This window comes from Rhipicephalus microplus, chromosome X (assembly GCF_043290135.1).
Source record: "Rhipicephalus microplus isolate Deutch F79 chromosome X, USDA_Rmic, whole genome shotgun sequence".
Classification (NCBI taxonomy): Eukaryota; Metazoa; Arthropoda; class Arachnida; order Ixodida; family Ixodidae; genus Rhipicephalus; species Rhipicephalus microplus.
In genome coordinates, this window is record NC_134710.1 from 450,900,030 (window position 1) to 450,918,929 (window position 18,900).

Consider the following 18,900-nt stretch of genomic DNA (forward strand, 5'->3'; position numbering starts at 1 on the left):
AATGCAGAACCACAGACCCCTCTCCGCCTCCTCCTTCCTGCTTTTCTTTTTTAAGTCTGTGAAAAGAAGAAAGTGCTGTGCACAGATATGGAAAGCTGGTTCCTGTACAGTAGACAGTTTTATTTCACATTCGCTGTCCTTCATTATTTTCCGTTTAGTGGGGTGGCTAAGGCTGGCTGGCTGTCATTCGAGAAATCAATGGACGTGCACGTTACAAACCAGGAAATGTCTCAGAAATTGCTGTAATCTCCAGAACATGAGGAGGATCAATTGACAGCTGGTGTCAGTACTGGTCCTCACAACTGAAAGGCAATATTTATGAATAAATCTTAAGCTATGGGTGAGCGACTGTTTGCAGTACTGAACACTGTTGCCTGTGTTGTCAGCAGCTGTGCATTTTTTTATATTTGGCATGTGAGATCTTGCAGTTTCTTTCTCACAGTGTTCCTCAATCTGGCTCGGTCATATTTTTATAGTTTCCTTTCTCCAGACATGGTGCAGAATAGCAAACAGGATTGTTGTGATCAGCGAATAACTAGTTCGTTTGTCTTAATTATCACATACTCCTTGTGCAATTTCGTGGTGTATGTGTCTTCAAGACGTCCTATATTCAGTGGGACAGTCAAACAGAACAAAAAGCAAGAAACAGCTCAGTTGGCCAGAGTAGCTGGTGCATATCACTCTTCCCATGTTTCATATCTTTGTGACTTGTACTGCTCTACACACATGAAGTTTTTATTAGATTTCATATTCATGTGGTATATGAACATGTTTCCTCAAGGCTTTTCAAGCTGAAACAACCCTTTTCACTTTTGGTTTAACATGCAGATCAAAATATTTAGCTTATCTGTATTATTAACGGCCGAAATGGTCACGACCACCAGAGAGGCAGTTTAATGGATGAGCCACTGAAGGCACAAAAGTGCAAGATGGGTGCTTCATAGTTACTGCAGTGGTGTAGCCAAGGAATGGGACGACACTGGGCAAATGGCCCACCCTTGAAATTTTCAGCAATGAGATACCGAGAAACAGATAACACATACTCGACTTGCCTGCACTGAAGACCAAGGATGTCATCCCCCTATCCCTCCACCAGACAAAGTTCGCCTATATCACCTATATCACAGGTTATAAATTCATAGCTCATGTTCAAGCATTTTGTCAAGGTTTACGAGACCTTATGTTTTCAAATGGAAACATTTTTCTAAGAGAAACAAATATAACCCTTTAGCATCAGTGGCGACATTTGTGTATCCAATTTTTTATGCTAGCTGTGTCAACTTAAGGCCAGAATAGAGTAAAATACGCAGTTCGTTAGATGAAATGAACCTACTCCCTAGTCAGTATGTCCTGACTTGACCTCAACCTAGTGCGCAGAACAATAGCTGATCACTCTAGTGAAGGAACTGTTATCTTTTATGGGTCGTTCAAAACGTGTTCTAAAACCAACGTCAAGTGTTGCTTTTCTTCTCCCGAAATTAATGCAACCACAATCTCATTGCAGACACATCAGAAGTTTATGATTTCATTATTTTTATATCAAAACTAAATAAAACTTACATAAGAATGATGAAGTCTTTAATTTCATAAAAATCGTAATGGCTTGCTAAAGCTCACACAAAAGAACACGTTATTTTCCTCCTTAGAATGTAATATTGAGTGCCTTGAGATTGTGCTATCTGAATTTGCCACATTTGTTGACAGTGCATTATATTTCACACCTGAAGTGGCTATATTCTTAGCCAGTGTTAATAGTACTCTTCACACGTGATTAGCAGCTAACTAAAAGAACAGGCTTTGCCTTTCGAGCTAGTAATACATACTCAGGACATCACCACTGCAAAGATACACCAGCCGCAACCAAGAAAGGGCACACCTGCAGTGATCAGTCCACATTTTTCATGTTTTTGCTGTGCCAATAAGGCTGGCTGAGTGAGCACTGCATTCAGTACCAGGAGGCTGCAGCGACAAAGTCCTACTTACAAAACACTCACCAGCTAAGAGAAGAAGTACTGACGTGCCAACCATCTAAAACGGAATGCCGGAGAAAAGAGCGGTGATCACTTTTACAGTCCATAAAGACATGCTAAGAGTTCGAAGCTGTAACGTTGCTGATCTTCCAACCAAGTAAAATAAGAATACACTGAGAAAAGATACTGAAGATACGCCATAAGGAAATTACAAAACAAGAACCGACGGCGGTTCGTCTTCATCACATGAACAGCCTTCAACTGATAAGGTAAGTAACTGACAAACAATGAGTGCGCGAGGGAGAGCGGTCACACGAGGTCGTCAGCAGTCAAATGACACAGGCTGGAATCGGGGGTGTTGCCAGGGTAGGCTCAAGGAGTCTGGACTGGAGGCCCACCCCTCTTCCCAAATTTTTGCCTGACCCTTGTGTTGTGTTATGACCATGTGTGTAATGACTATGTTCCCAAGAGGAAACAGTCATAACACAATGGCCAAGTTCCCCACCTCTCTGCACCTCCTGAAGGACCTCCCTTATCGTGAGTGCACCCCCGGTATAGACCAATCCTGGCACCGACCTTGCCTAAAATACAATAAAAATAACAGAAAACTCAAAGCGAATGTTACCACCACACTTTGACTTCTTGCTTTGTGTGCAAATGAATCTAGCGAGAAGTATGTGGAACACCAAAAAAAGCACCACAGTCAACACCTACTAGTACCTGCTTTCATAATAGTACAAAGTACTGAAGAAGCATGCAAAGAGCATTCCTATGAAATGAAGTATCATAAAGCAACGGGAGGCTGTGTGGCCCTGACTGTGAGACAACACGACAACAAAAAAAAACCTTTCAGGCATGTCAGCAGTTCATGCACAGCCCTGAAAAGACATGTAAACCTACCTTCGATGCCTTTCTTGCACAAGAACATTAAGAGGAAGACACACTGATGAAGAAGAAAGCCATTACTCAAATCTGGCTCTTATGCACTGATGGGAGATACTTGGACCTGGATTCCTAACAATGGCTTCAGTACAACTCTTGAACATACCCTCAAATGGGCTGACTGCAAGTGCACGAGACATGAAGGCAGACTACAATGCGACACAATGAACACATCAACCACCAACCATGAACTTATGCTAGAGTGGATGTTGCAAGAAATCTTGAACACTGGGAACACTCAACGTTCCCAACCGAAATCTCGACCTCACAAACACGATGAGAATGTTCCGATGACCGGCTGCCCATCGTCATGGTGTGAAACAGGGGCATATACACACACACAACTCATCTTTACGTGATTAAAGTACTCTTGCTTCCAGGTTTATAGAAACCGTCTCACCAAATTTTTCTCTAATAAGCTCACCACCTTCATCATTGCTGGGAGTGTGTTCAAATTAAAGGAGACAAAGGGCACTGGTGGGGCTGCATGCAGATGGTGTTCCTTGAATAAATGAGCAATGGCCTGCATGGTCTTCTTTGACAACCTTTACGCCTGAGCCATTTGTTATATTCACGTTTACATGTTAGTGTAGAAGTTGTGCCTAATGAAAGGCATGAAAGAAATAATTATAAGAGAGGCATGTAAGCTTTGAGATGGCTTTTATTTATTGCAAATTTGAACTGTGTTAGAAATAAAAAAACCAAATTGTTGCTCTAATGACACTGTGTATATTATAGGAAAATACTTGTACTGTGTTTCTACTATTTTTGTACATCCAATAGGTGGATAAAGCCAGGCTTGCTTAAGCTAAAGTGAGGCTTGGAAGCTGATCAGAGAATGACAATCAACGTGCTTTCTTGTATAGCCTCTTTCAGACTCGGCTCTCATGTTCATTATTATTATTATTATTAAATGTGTCTAGATAGGGCTCACATATTCTTAAACCTATAAGGCCTTTCTTAGAATTCAATGCTGTGCCTTGCTCCAAACAACTTTTTCAATATGAAAAATGTCATCACTAGCTGTCCTCTTACTTGATTTGCCTTGAATGTGTGTTTGATTCAGTGAACTGCAGGAAAATTTGCTGCATTGACTTGCTATCAGCGACAAATTCACTTCATTGCACTAAAGCTGTCGGGAGTCTGAATAGTAGCATTATTTCTGTGTGCTAGAGTTGACTCATAAAATAACTACTCAGGCAGAAGATACACAACTATCATGGCAACAGTGGATTCGAAAAGAGCTCATACTAGTGAATTTGCACATAAACAAGTAACAGCAGAACTACTATAACTAATCTTGAGATACAGTAAGCATTCTGGTTTTTAGATTGGCACGACAAAGAAGGGAAAAAAAACTTTTGAGTAACGTGCGCGAGCACAGGCTTCCTGAGTTGTCCTGTGATGACGTTTTGAAAAAAAAGGAACTATTTGAGAAGGTACAGTCAATATGAAAAACAATCATGCATCAGCTTTCTTTCAATTACAATGCAGGGTAAACAAATCGTTCACTTTTGTGTACAGATTGTTTTTTTTATTTTTGGTATTGCTGGCCAATTTTGCGTATTGTCATGTGGATGTATATATCTGTTCTGTAATTTTGAGTAAACTTCAGTCGCAAATTGGCACTTATATTGCTGTGTCTCATTTGTTCTTAATCTTCTTCGAAGTACTGTTCTAATATCATGAATCCATACCAACTTAATCTGGCAGTCCTCTTCAAGCTTTCTGGCTCAAATAGTTGTATTACTAAACCATGTTAGAGTTATGACCAAGCATACCTCTCAAAATGTTTGGAGGACCGTTTGATGTACGGCAGTGTTCACAGCATTATTCACATTGGTTAGGTGAATATTGATTTTCGCTCTTCTGGGGCACCTGCACGGTCCTAATCTTCAATTTTTGCAAATGTGGCTTTACAAGCTTCATTGCTTTTATGATGTGAATAAGTTAGAAAAGACAATTAAGCATGACTTACGACCACGAGCTCGTTGATCTACAAAAGAAACAAAGCTCAAGATGCAAGACCACACCATCTTTTATTCCAACTGATTAAAAATTCAGGTATTTATAATAGTGCCTACATCTTTTTCAAGTGAAGTCTGGTTACAGGATTCAAGCTCACAGCAAACATGAAGTTGCACTTTATTCTTCATAGAACTTGAGCATAAGGGCAATGAATAATTGAAATTACATTCTCACTTTTTGTTTGTGGCACTCGAGAACTATCACATTTGTAAACCCATGCAAAACATAAATTTACGGATTCATATGATAACATTACAGCTGCTATTCAATATTTTTGTAGCCACCATAACTCAGGTGTCACAAATTCAATGGGTCATTTTTTTCGCACATAGATTGACATTTCAGATATAACAAATGCATAAAACACAGAAAAATATTTTCTGGAGAAATTACGCTGCTAAGGGCTTTATTAGCTAGATTGACTTGACAACCAGTTAACATGCAATTTTAATCATGGCATTAAGAGGAAGGTTTATGATGTGATGTAGTGGGATATTTTTGCTGTCTCAGGCCATTTGTGCATTGATGATAACTTCTGCATAGGAAGTGAATCATCTGTCTTGTTTTCGTAAAACTTCAGTAAAAGTGACTTGAGAGAAAGGTTTTCTTAAAGTTGGCAGCATGACACCAATGAGGGATGGTTAGCCCATATCATTTCGTTATGCATGTGTGTAAGGTGTCTAGTTCACTGCTACCATATGTGCCTTCCAATGCGCTGTCACACAGCTACAGGTGGAAGCTTCTTTATGATGTAACATAGACGATATGTGTAGTCACTGGCAGGAAGTTGGGCTTCGTGTCGATCAGAGCAAAAGAACATGGTCACTGGGTAGGCCTACAGTCCCGCCTAAAGCAAGTTTTACAGTGTTGCAACTAATGTCTGCCTTTAGTGTCATGCATGTACGTTTCATTAACTCCATTGCTCATTGGGAGGTAGAGCTTGGTGAAATATTGTCGGTCCATATCGGTTTTCTCTATTTGTTGGGACCAAGTAGGACATGAGTAATGCAGCCAGCAGCTACAAAAGCAGGAGCAACAGTGCGTGACTTAGAAGTGTCTGAAGTAAGAATATATTCCACCCAACACTGAACCATGCAATCAACACAAGCCTACAAGTTTGTATTTTGCAAAGCAGCAGTATAGTCAATGGCACAATAAGATCCTCAGAAACGTCGCTCAATCAAGTGGTTGGGTCTGCAAACATATCAAGCAATGTTACAATGTGATTGAATCTTGAAGCGCTGCAAAGCATTCAACATAGGTGGTACGTAAACCCACGTGATGCCATATACCTTGCTTTATCTGCCAAGGGAAGCCTTTGGATTTCCCGTGTATTTGGGCATGAAATACATTCTAGTAATATGCCTAATTGTGTTTGCAAGTGGGCATAAATAGTCAGTTCTTGGGTCACAGAATGTGTTGAAGCTAATATGTCTCCTGTTACTGGCCAACGATTCTGCACCACTGAAATTGTAGCAGCGTCGAAGCCTATATTTATTGCAGATGGCAGAATTTGTTGTCATGTCAACCAGTCGCCACTTTTTAATGTGTATATTTCTCTGGGACAGGTCAACATGTTCTATCGGCTATGTGACAGAACATCAATGACAATGTTGACAGTTCCCATGATATGTTTCGGATATGTTTGACATCTGCTGCAGTTCATGGGAATATGGATGCAACGATTGTAACTGAGGGAGTGTAACATGTACCGATAAGAGATGTGCTCACGTATTTTATGACAAAAAAATCACGTAATTTATTCCATGTAATAATGTAATGACATAAGCACTTACCATCACTGCCCACTTGTAAGCACAATTAGATATGTCACAATTAGAGAGTCTTTCACACACCCCTAAGTACACGGGAAATCCAAAGACTTTCCCAGGCAAATAACATAAGGTGTAGTATAGCATCAGGCGCGTGTACGTACCACCTGAGTAGATTGCTTTGCGGCACTTCAAGATTCAGTCGCATTGTCACATTGCTAGATATGATTACAGGGCCAACCACATGGAGAAAGAGAGAAAACTTTATTTGCGCATAACGCGGAGCATTCCAAATGATCGGGCCCCTATTCAAGGGCTCCGCTGGCCCTAGCCATCATCTCAACCTGTTGGACCAGCCAGCGTTGATCAACAATGTCCGAGCTGGACAGCAGCGCCTCCCATTGTTCCTCTGTGTTGTTCATGTTGTGGTGTACTTCATTGTGATGCGTACACTCCCACGTGATGTGAAACAGAGTTGGTGAGCCCGACACCACGGACATATATCTTTGTATGCTGTGGGGTAAAATATATGCAGCTGTGTAAGTTCGTGTATGTGTTTGTTTGGATTCTGCGTAATGCCACCGATTCCATTGCTGTGAGTTTCTTATGCGGTGCTGAATACACTTTTCTATTGTCCCTATAATACTGAAGAATTGTACCAAAGTTAGGGTCTAAGGGCGTTGGATCCTCTATTGCAGTGTGCAAGGAAGCTCGGTAATTTGTGAAGCCTCGAGTCGCCTAATCCGCAAACTGGTTTTCGGTGACGCCCTCGTGCCCTGGCGCCCAGATAACGGTTTGGGTGTATTCAATTAGGAAGTCCATATGAGCTTTGGTTAGAATTTGGAAGGCCTTCATACATATTCTACCTTTTTCATATATTCTACATGCAGCCTTCGAATCTGCTATTATTGTCATTTGGGCTTTTCGCTCCCAGCCGTCCTTGATTGCCAGCGCGATCGCTATCTCCTCCGCTTCTTTTTGTGACGTTTCCTTTTCGGTCTGTGACCACAGCCATCATGTTCATTACATTTGCTTGATATGGTGCAGCGTCAGTAAATCTCGCCGTATTTAAATATTTTGTCTTTTTATCTATGTAAGCGGCTCTTGCTTTACGTTTTCCAGCATGTAAAACTGGGTCCATGTAATTCGGCAGGGGACATATTTTGTACCAGGCTCTGACTGAGCACGACAATTCCTTAGCTCTTCCATGTGCCTGTACTTGTTCACCGAGGCCGATCTCCCGAAGAAGTTTTCTGCCGGTTGGCGTCTGTAGCAGGCGCTTAATCTGGGTTGTTACTTGTGCCTCAGCCAACTCATCAAATGTATTGTGAAGTCCGAGCGCTAATAGCTTCGCAGTTGAAGTGTTTTGTGGTAGTCGCAGAGCCACTTTATACGCCATCTTTATTATTTTGTCTGCTTTTTCTTTCTCCTCTCTATTCATGTTGTGGTAGGGTAGCGAGTATGTTAGTCTGCTGATGACTAAGCACTTTACCAAACGAAGCACGTCTTGTTCTTTCAGTCCAGCACGATTGTTCGTTATTCTAACTATCATATGAACAATTTGTTGAGCTGTTCGTTTAAGCATATTCAGTGCGTGGAGACATCGCTGATTGGACTGTAACCACATCCTTCAGATTCGAACGGTTGTTTTGTCTGGAATAATATTGCCGTCTAGCTTGACCTCAAGGCAGAGGCCTGGGTCTGTCCTTTGTTTTTTACTCTTGGAGAACCGAATGAGATCCGATTTGTATGCTGAGCACTGAAGTCCCATTTTTTTAGTGTAATCTTCGATGGTGCTAGCTGCCAGTTGAAGCCGCTCTTCTTTTTCTGCCAAGCTACCCTTGGTTGTCCATATAGTGATGTCCTCCGCATAGAAGAAGTGTCGAATGTTGGGAATAGCTTCCAGTATTTCGGCTAGACCAATCATGGCTATGTTGAAAAGCGTAGGCGAGATCACAGCGCCTTGTGGTGTGCCTTTGCTTGGTGGGTGGAAGACATTAGATTCGTCTTCTTCTAATCTGATAACAGCGGTTGTTTTAGTAAGGACGTTCTGTACATATTTGTCCGTCCTTTGACCACATTTTGTCGCTACTAGCCCATCTAATATGGCCTTATGGCTTACGTTGTCGAAAGCGCCTTTTATGCCGATGGCCATGACAATGTTTTCTCCTGCTTTTGGAACATTTGTTAGTACTTCCTCATTTAAACGCAGAAGGATGTCCTGTGTCGAAAGGTTCGAGCGGAAGCCAAACATGGTGTTTGGCAACAAGTTATCTTGTTCAAGTTGCTGTTAAAGTCTGGTATTTGTTAATCTCTCAAACACTTTGCCTAAGCACGAGGTAAGAAAGATTGGCCTGAGGTTTTATATTGCCAATTTTTTTCCTGGTTTGGGCATCATAATTATTACAGCATGCTTCCATTGCTGAGGTATAGTGCCATTCACCCAGTGTGTGTTAATGAAGTTTAGAAGCGCTGTTATGGCTTCTTCATTCATGTTGCGAATCATATCATTGGTGATTTGATCCACCCCAGGCGCTGTGTTGCGTTTCATGCTGACGATTGCCGCTCTGACCTCGGCATGCGTGAAAGGTGCATCCAGTTCTGAGTTAGGGAGCCCAGTGCTCAGCCATCACAGCCTGGTAAGGGGCTGTGATGGCTCGCGTGCCGAAACACTTATTATAGATGTCTTAAAGGAGATCATCTCGTGTGCTTGGATATGTGTGCAATAATCTTTCTAGAGATCTTTATCCTTCGCGTTTAGTTTTCAGAGGGTCAATTATGGCTCTTAGGATATTCCATGTCTTTGCTGTTCCTAGGGTTGCATTTAGTGAATCGCAAAATTGTTCCCAGTTGGCTGTCGCGAGTTGATTAGCGTTCTGTTTGGCTTGCTGCGTCATTTCTTCAATTTTCGCTTTGAGTTTCTTAATTCGCTTTTGCCTTTTCCATCTTTTAGTGAGATTTCATGTTGCTTCCCACAGGTGGAGAAGGTGAGCGTCTACTTCAGGGGTATCATCTGTTCTGTCGACGGTTTTGGTGTGCATTTGCTTTTCATTTCGAATTACTTTGCACCACTCGTCGAAGTCGTCTATGGCAGTCACGTGCGCTTTTAGCGCTTTTCAATATGCATGCCAGTCTGTAATTTTGGCTGTGCCAATGTGTTTGCGTATTCGGCCGGTGCGGATTGTGGTGCTTAGTATGTAATGATCACTGCCCAGGTTTTCAAGGTTGTTGTACCAGTCCATGCTGTGGCAGTTTTGTACTATCGTCAAGTCTAGACTTGTGTCCATGGATACGCTGTTGCCTATCCTCGTTGCTATTGCAGGGTCAGTTAACAGAGTCATTTCCAGTTTCTCTATTTGTCTTGCGATATTCTTGCCTTTGGTGTCTTGCATCTTATATCCCCAGCTTGCATGACCGGCATTAAAGTCCCCAACTATGATTAATGGATTCCCTTTCGCCAGTTTTGCTGTCTCTTGAAAAAGCTTGTCGAACGTTGCTCTCTTTTGTCTTGGAGGACTATAGATATTAAGTATGAAGGTGCTCTTCCCATGGCTCCCTTTGTAGTTAATTTCTGTTATGGTATGCGGGACCGCCGCCTCTTCAATGGGCTGATGACATATTGCTGTAATTGAGTTATCGACTAATGTAGCAACTTTCCATTCTGCGTCCCCGGTACTATAAGTTTCGTAGCCCCGTAATTTTGGTTGTGTTCCAGCCTCCTGGGCTGCTATGACAGCAGGGGGCTTTTCTTGCGACGCCAGCAGCTACAACAGTTACCCTCTTTTAGGCTGGAAACCACGGCAGTTCAACTGCCATATTTCGCACTTTTCTGACCGCTGCGTTTGATGATTTGCCATTATGCTTCTCCTGGTTCATGGCAGACAATCCGGGCCTGTTGTAAATTTTCTCAGCTTTTTCTCTGATGTTGATGCCTGTGGCATGCTTTCGCAAGGCTTTCGTGAATTCGACGTGTTGTGCCTGGATTTTCTTGTCTAGAATCTCGAGCTTTCTATCTACATTTATCATTACTTGCTCTGTAACTGTCGTATAACTTCCTTTAATGTTTCTTTCAGCATCGACGACGTAATCATTGAGTCGCCTCCTGCATTCGGTTGCGTCTGCAATTTCTGGCTACTCTGGGCGGGTATGGTTTTGTTGCGGGTGCTGCGTTTGTTGCTTTTATAGTTCCCTATTTTCGCGTTCTAAGTCACCTATTCTCACCCGCATTATCTCTAACTCACGTTATAAGTGCGTCAGTTGTGGTGTTTGGTGTGAGCGTAGGGAGGATTTTGCTGCCCAGCTCACCTGGTTCTTTGCTTTTTTTTTCTGCGCCTTCTTGCCCTTGTGCTGTTGTTGCTTTGCTTGGGCCTGCTTGCGGCCACCATTCCTGGAGTTGGAGCAGTCTCGAGAGCCGGACCTGGATCGGGATGTAGATCGAGACCTGGATCGGGAACTGGGACGGGCCCCACCTGGCGGTGCAAAGTCCTCGTGGTCCGTGCTGAACCAGCGTCTCTTGAGTATGCCAGCGGTTTGTGGTGTGCTGTGTTGGTGCGACAGCAGCGACCGGCCCTTTTGAGGGACGCGTTTGAGTTTTTTGGTGCACTCCGATGCCGCCGTGGGTTGGCGTCTGCCGCACAAGGCCCATTCAGGATCGCAAGTGTGGTCCTCAGGTGGGTGTTTCAGGCGACAGTTGCTGCCCGCCTTTGTCATTGGTGTGGGACAAACATCCGTCCTATGTCCCTGGCTCTTGCAGAGTTTACAGTGCCGCCGTGTGGGTTGATAAGGCACGCACGGCATTTCGCCACCGTAATAATACACGAGGTGCGGCAGTATTGGTCCATCGAACGTGATCACTGCAGTTTGTGACTGCCCGAGCATGCGGGCTTGAACAATTGTCACTCCTTGAGTGCGCACTCGGAGATGGCTCAGGATTTCAGCTTCTGGCGTTTCGCGTTCTAATCCGTGTACCACTCCTTTCAAGTATCCAGCAGGAGTGGATATGTTGCTGTTTACGGGATAGTTGGTGCCATTTAGCTCCAGTGTCTTTATCTTCAAGATCTTTTCTGCTACATCTTCGTATTGAGTGCTTGCAATAATTATGTTTGATTTGTTGCGATGGCGAAGCAGAAATTTGTGGCTGTTACAGGCCTCCAGGTCACCGCTCGCATGTTGTATTGCTCGCGCGACCTGGTATGCTTTCAGTTCTTTCACAACTAACCCTGGTCTGGGCCGCATGATAATCTACATATTGTTTTTGGGCAGCGGCGCCGCGCGCGTTCGTCGTCGGCCCCTTTCAGATGCTCTTCAGCGTCGCTCTTCTGCAAGCATTCTAGCGCCGGAGCTGTTGCTCTCAGTTACGCCTCGAGCAACGCTGTCATCACTCGCTGCGCGTTCTTGTTTCCTGATGTGTTTTCGCTGTCGCAATGACATTGCTACCTGCCACTGACCATTCGTGGCTTCGTCGTCGCGTTTCTCCGCAGAATCTTTTTCCTTGTTCTCGGCGTCGCTAGTAGATTTCCCTTGTAGCACCTCGTCAGGTGAAAGGAAATCTTCGTTGGGGTTCATCGCAGAGCTCACTTGGGTTTCGATGTCTTGGTCATCCATGTCTATAAGTACCTGGGCTAGTTCCGGGTCGTTGTCCGTTGGTGTTCGGGCAGGTGCAGCGCGACGTGTGGGCCGAGAGCTGGCTGCCAGGACTCTGCGTTCCACTTCGCCGCGTGGCTTAGTGTGGCGGGTTGGCATGCTCTGCCGAAGGTCTTCACTTCTTAGAGCAAACCGGGATCGATTGTACGAAAAGGTGGTGTCAGCGTGTACCTGACGTCTTCCTGCACAATTCCCGTAGTTTCATTGGTAGTCACATGATTTTAACAGCTGTTAGGTACAATGATTGACGGAGCCGATGTGTACGCGTGTGCACTCCTCGGAACCACCTGGCGGTCCTCCCCGCCAACCACACAATACAGTGACGTTTTGAGGATGTTTTGGCTTCAGTCTCCACAAAAAAATGCTGTGATGCTGCTCAGAGAGTGGACATAAGTTTTCAGGACATGCCGGGAAACTGATTGGCCGCCATATGTACTCTTTTGACGAGTCGGTGATCTAGCACAAATTGCATTCAAGATGTCGCATGATGATGCATAGTGAAACTCTCATTTGATATTCAGGAAGTAGCATATACTGTGGCGCAAGCGTCTGTTGATCCCCAAAAGTTTTTATGGGAGTTCTTGGTCTAAGTGAGCTCAATATAGTAGCATTTCTTTGTATCAATAGCACGAAGTGGAGGAAATATGTATAATGGCCTGGCACCATGGTACAAATTGTTAGTATAGTACGTAGTTCACAAAAATAGGATGAAGGAGCTTCCAGGTCTTATCAGCATCTAGTATTCAGAGATGAGAAGCTCTCAACACCTATAAATCTACCTTGGTAGAGCTGAATACTAGATGCGGAGAACACGAGGATAGGACAGGTGAGCTTTTGGACATCAATTGCACACCTGCTTATGCTGACAAATGTGCCTTGTTCAGATGTTGGAGAACAGAATTCAGATGTGAACTGTGCTCATCTGATGAACTCGCGATGAGTAGGTTGTTGAGGCAAGCATGACAGAATTCAAGGCTGGGGAAAATGCTAAAAAAATGTCTGGAATTTGTCATGCCGCATTGTATATATAGAAGACCAGACACGATGAACGGTGTCACTATCAGTATGTTATTTGAAATCCACACATCTTCTTAAAGGATTTGATGGTTCAACCACATGAGGCCTAATTCGGAGGAAATTGATGCATCATATATCTGTGACATCATATACGAATGTGAGGCACTGGGTTGAAACAGCTAGGCTAATTTGACTGTTGGTGCTATGCCGCCAGCATCCTGATTTTGACTTCAGCACCATTCGCAGAACACAGTAACACCAACAGCCGACCTCACTCAGCACTTTGGGCTGAGTGAAGTCGGCAAAATCTTTAAATATATGCGTAATTTGGTATGGCTGCCTCGAAAATTGTTTTGAATGGCAGCCCAGTTGAGGTAGTGCTTCTAATATAATTTATGCAGTACATCAATTTAATGGCTGAGTTGCCATATGCAGAATTATTTCTGCTTTATTTCTCTGTCATCAGAGCCCTGAGACTAGAGCTCTTTCTGAAAGAACCATCCCATACTGTTGTGGTGGCTCCGCAGTTTAGTATATGAAACAGTGATAATGTATTGTGCTATAATATCGTTGCAACGAAAAGAAACAGGTACAATTGCTGTGCCTTAAAACACGAGTAATAATCTGACCGATCGCTTCACACCGATGCAGAGCTTTAGCGGTTAAGCTGTAAAAATGCTGAAAATTAGCGCTCGTTTTGTGCACACTCTTCCATAGTCCTCGTTATTTTTGCGATGTTTTGTTTATACGCTCGCGGGTAGCATAATCCGGTACTTTTCCAGAGTAATGTTAGGACTAAGTTAATAGTGGACAGGCTTAGGTAGACTTTTATGGCTTTGCACATTTCTTACTAATGAAGCATGCACGTGTATACGCTTGGTTATTGTATTTTAAAAGCTGCCGTATTGTGTTCACGTGGTCGGGTGTATGTCGCAATCAGAGCGAGGTGTATCCTAAATTAAAACTACACACACGTGTGACCATGCTGGGTCACGTATCAAGGGCGTAGCCAGTGTTTATTTCTGGGTGAAGCGGCGAACCCACGGTGTGGCTGAACCGGTATTATTGTATTAAATTGTATAGTTTGAACCCAACCGTGTGGCAACGCGTAGCACCTTAGACTACCACTTAATTTAATTAGGACAAAAATTGTGCACTTCTTCGCCTCTTTACGGCCTTCATTCTCGCTTGGTATTTACGCGCTATTCTCGCATGTACAACCGTGGCTTTTCACGCACGTCGAGTTCAAGACTACTGCAGCTGCATACCATCCGGAACTGCGGCATGATGAAATGAAATATAGGCTGCAATCGGATCAGCTGATGCTGGTTTTCGCGATTTTGCGAGGATCGCCTGATTTTTCTTGCTGACTCTTTGTAACGGTGTCTTTTGATCGTGATCAGACCACTCAGGTTGTGTTTGGCGCAGAATCACGCAAACGTTTGGTGAAGACGTTAGCTAAATTACAGCCTGAGAGTCGGAAATTGCGATGCGCAAATCGCGACCATCTTATTCCCTCCGCTATGACAGGTCTCCGTGTGACACGCAACGCAAGCTTAGCACAGTCGTAAGAAGTAGTACGCTATATACAGCTGTCTGTATAGCCAGCACCAGCTGGCTATACAGACAGCTGGTGCTGTATAAAAGTTATCAATTGCATGCTACTTCATTAAAAAAATTTAGTTTCACAGTCTTTTGCGCCAACCACGACCTCGGTCGTAATACCAGCTCGCCAATCTGAGCGACAGTGAATTTTGACATTTGGTGGTTGACAACACTATCGCTGCCTTTCCGAGTGCTAAATATCACTTTTGTTAAGGAGGCTTGAAATCATTCTTAGTTTTGTTGTGAATAAATACTTCCCTGGCCACATTTCGGGGGGCGGTTCTGTCCAATTTCATTGACGCTCCCTTACCAAGACCTGGCAACACTGATTTTGTCAACCGGATTTTGGGCAGAAAAAAGAACATTTCAGCTGCCTCAGGCATGCCAGTAACGAGCCAGATTACATTTGTGAGTATAAGTTACTGTTCTTTTGTACGAGTGCCTTGTTGTTCATACCTGTCACGTGCATCTTAATCAACCACTCGCCGTAAGGTGCGAGTATTCGGCGAGTAAGTAGGACGAACAGTCGCGGCTAGTCACGTACGTGCGACCCGAATCATCGATCTTTTTTCTTTCGATTCGAGGGTATATAGTAGAGTACAGGTAATATTTTTATGTGCAACTTGTGTAAGCTTACCGCCTCATGACGGGAGCCTATGTCGTCTGCCTATGCCTCGGGTATCTTTTAGAAAAGTGCCTTCCTGTCACCAATGCTATTTTTATGTGCCTGGGTGTCAAATTTGTGCAGTGTATCGGCAGTGAGAGCGCAACGGTGCATACACGTAGCACATGTCACTCCATTTTGCATAACCGCGTCTTTACGATGCACCTAAAACAAAGCCAACTGCTGGAGTCTGACGTGGGTTCAGCGTGCCCATTATGTGGAGTGTTGCGCAGTGCAACTAGAGGAAGTTCTCTGTGTACAAGGGTAGTACGCTAGACAAGGCGCGTGTAACTTTCTAGCTACATTAGTTATAATGAGTAGCGACGTTTAAAAGCTTCGTGACATAAATACGAGTAAATAAAAGTGGCATCAACATTTATGTCAGTTACTTCACAGCAAAGAAAGTTGTGGTGGTGATTATATTGCTACCAGCAGGGTTAGCTTGGCGGACAACAAAAGGAGGTCTGACCTACTTTTTCATTTTTTCTTGCTTCGCAAGCCAAACAATACCTTTCAGTTTGTTTTTAAAAGTCACTCGTGGCAAGTTAGAAACAATATATAAAATTTCAAGTAATAATTCATATGAATTTCTTTGTTTGCCTTGTATGCTAGTTTCGTGTGGTTTTAATAATGTAAAAGCCTCCCATTCCCCATATAGTGATGCTGCATCTGCCCACAAATGTGCCAAACTAAGTTTCCTGCACCATCCTAATAAAATCAATGTAGAGTATGCCTTGCTGCACCAGAGTCTCATGTTTGACAGTGTGTATCAGTGGAAATAGCATTGCTGTTCTAAACATTTGCCGCTTGCCAAACTAAGTTTCCTGCACCATCCTAATAAAATCAATGTAGAGTATGCCTTGCTGCACCAGAGTCCCATGTTTGACAGTGTGTATCAGTGGAAATAGCATTGCTGTTCTAAACATTTGCCGCTTGATTTCGAGGCCACCAATCTCACAGCCATTCACCAAGGATTATTTTAATACCTGAACAGTGCTGGTGCTGGGATGCAGTATGTGCTCTAATGCAGGCAGCCAGAAACCAGATGCAATATTTAACCACCCAGAGGTGGAAATTCAGTTGTGGTGAAGAAGTTGTGCGCAAGTGCACTACAACCAAGAAGCTGTTAAAATTTTTTGAAACGGTGCTGTAATGACGGAGTTTAATATGTTTGATTATCTAAGCACAGTAATCACTCCTTTCATTCTTCTTTTCACTACCCTCCGTTGGTACCTCTCCCGAAGCCGCTTTTCCCTCTTGCCAAGCACCTCTCCCAATCTTTCGCAGCATGCATCGTCGATGACATATTGCTCCAAACACTGTCTTGTTACGGTTGCCGTGATTCCGCCCTCTGTCAACTTTGTGCTTGTTGGCGAATCGCTGTTGCTGTGCCAGCCACTGCCTATACGAATAGTGTCGGTATGAACACTGTCCTACGGACCGCAGTACCTGATTTGGAAACACGTGCATGCATGCGGGCATCACGACAAACGACGAGTGGCGTGGACAGCTTCTTGCAGGCTAACAGGAAGTCATAGGTGCTTGCTTGACCAATTGCAGCATATTTATTCTGCCCGTCAGATTAAACTTCTTGTTGTCACGTGCCAGCCCGAAATGCATGGGGGGATTGTTCCTTGTAATTTGTGGAGAACTGACGGCTTGTTGCGCTGCCACGAGGAGAATCACACATCATGCAGCATTTTGCATATGATGCACGTGTTTACTTCAAACGTTTGAAAAATATGATAGGAGGTTGTTTAGGGGCCATTTAAATGGACCGGCGCAGTCACCCTATTTTAAAATAAGGATTGCTTTAGTTATTTTCTATTCATGAAGAAGAACGCATGATAGCTGAGAAGAGGCTATAGCGAGACACAGTTGGGGGCTAAGGAAGCTCTGTTATACCATTGAAAAGCGTAATTTACTAGAAATGGCCTATGTCGGCATGGGGGTTAATTTGTAAGTGTTTTTTAGAATGGGAGGAGATAGAATGAAAGAACAAGAGTGATCAAAAAGCTTGTAGGCATGCTAAAAGAATTTGGAAATGCTTTCAACACATTTAAAAATATAAAATGAATACTGCACATCATCAATATTGGCCCGTGTTGTTTTTCAAAGCTTGAGATTGCAGACTGGGATGACTTCAGCCATTTATTTGTGTCTTGAGTAGATGCCAGGTGGTGTTGCAATTTGGAGGAGTCATTTTGTTGTGATTTTCACAGCAGGAAAATGGTAACTGAGGTGCAAAACAAGCTAATTTTATTCTTTGGGCTCACATGCTTCATTTCAATCAAATCCATGTTGTTCGGATGCCATTTTGGCTCCATGTTATTGACGCAATGCGGCCTCCACCAGTTCTATGCACCTTTCATGGCTATTCTCATGTCTAGACTATGAGAATATCCTTGACCAATCTAGAGTGGCTCCATTTCATTCTTTTGTTTCATGCCTGCCCTGTTCAAGATAGAATACTTACAAAATAGCCCCTCCGATTTATCGCACATCTAACTTGAAATGAAACTTTTTACTCTTTCTTTATATTTCTAATAATGCTTTGCTGTTGTAGTCATCAACGTACGCTATATATAGCATTAACACACAAGTAAAATTTTTTAAACTTTAAGTCTTCTGTACATTAAATATAAAAATGAAAGGCGTATCCATTAGGTAGGTGCTGATTAGCTGGCATTTCTTTGAATACCCTTTTGGGGCGGGGGGCATGTCCTCGTAAACAGCCCAGTAGGTGTAAAATATTTGGGTTCACGTCATCACTTTCGGGGCTTATTTGCACCTTACAGTTTCACGCCGTTTGCAGCAGGGCAGTTGTGTATCGCCTACTGAGCATTTGCGAAACCACCTTTGTGCATTAACAGTGAAAGCGCACCAACAATTAAGGGTAACAGATTTGTCATAACAGCAGTTTTTCAGTTTTTAACAGTGTTGACACACTTGAGACATCTGTTAACATTTTACGGCACACAAAGGTGGATACAAGATTTTTTATGAAGGAGGATTACCATTAGGAATAACATATTTACTCTTCTTGGGGTATAAAAAATAATAATAACAGGCGGAGGGTCACAGCATTCGGTTTGCCCTTATGAAATCGGCCGCCCCCTCCGAAAGAGCACATGGAAAGCTTGAAAAAGTACATATAGTGAAGCAATACGTATGCAAACCACACCACGAAATGTTACCTTATTAAACTCCACAATAAACAAGTAACTATAAGCAACATGTTCGAGCACAACCATTCCAT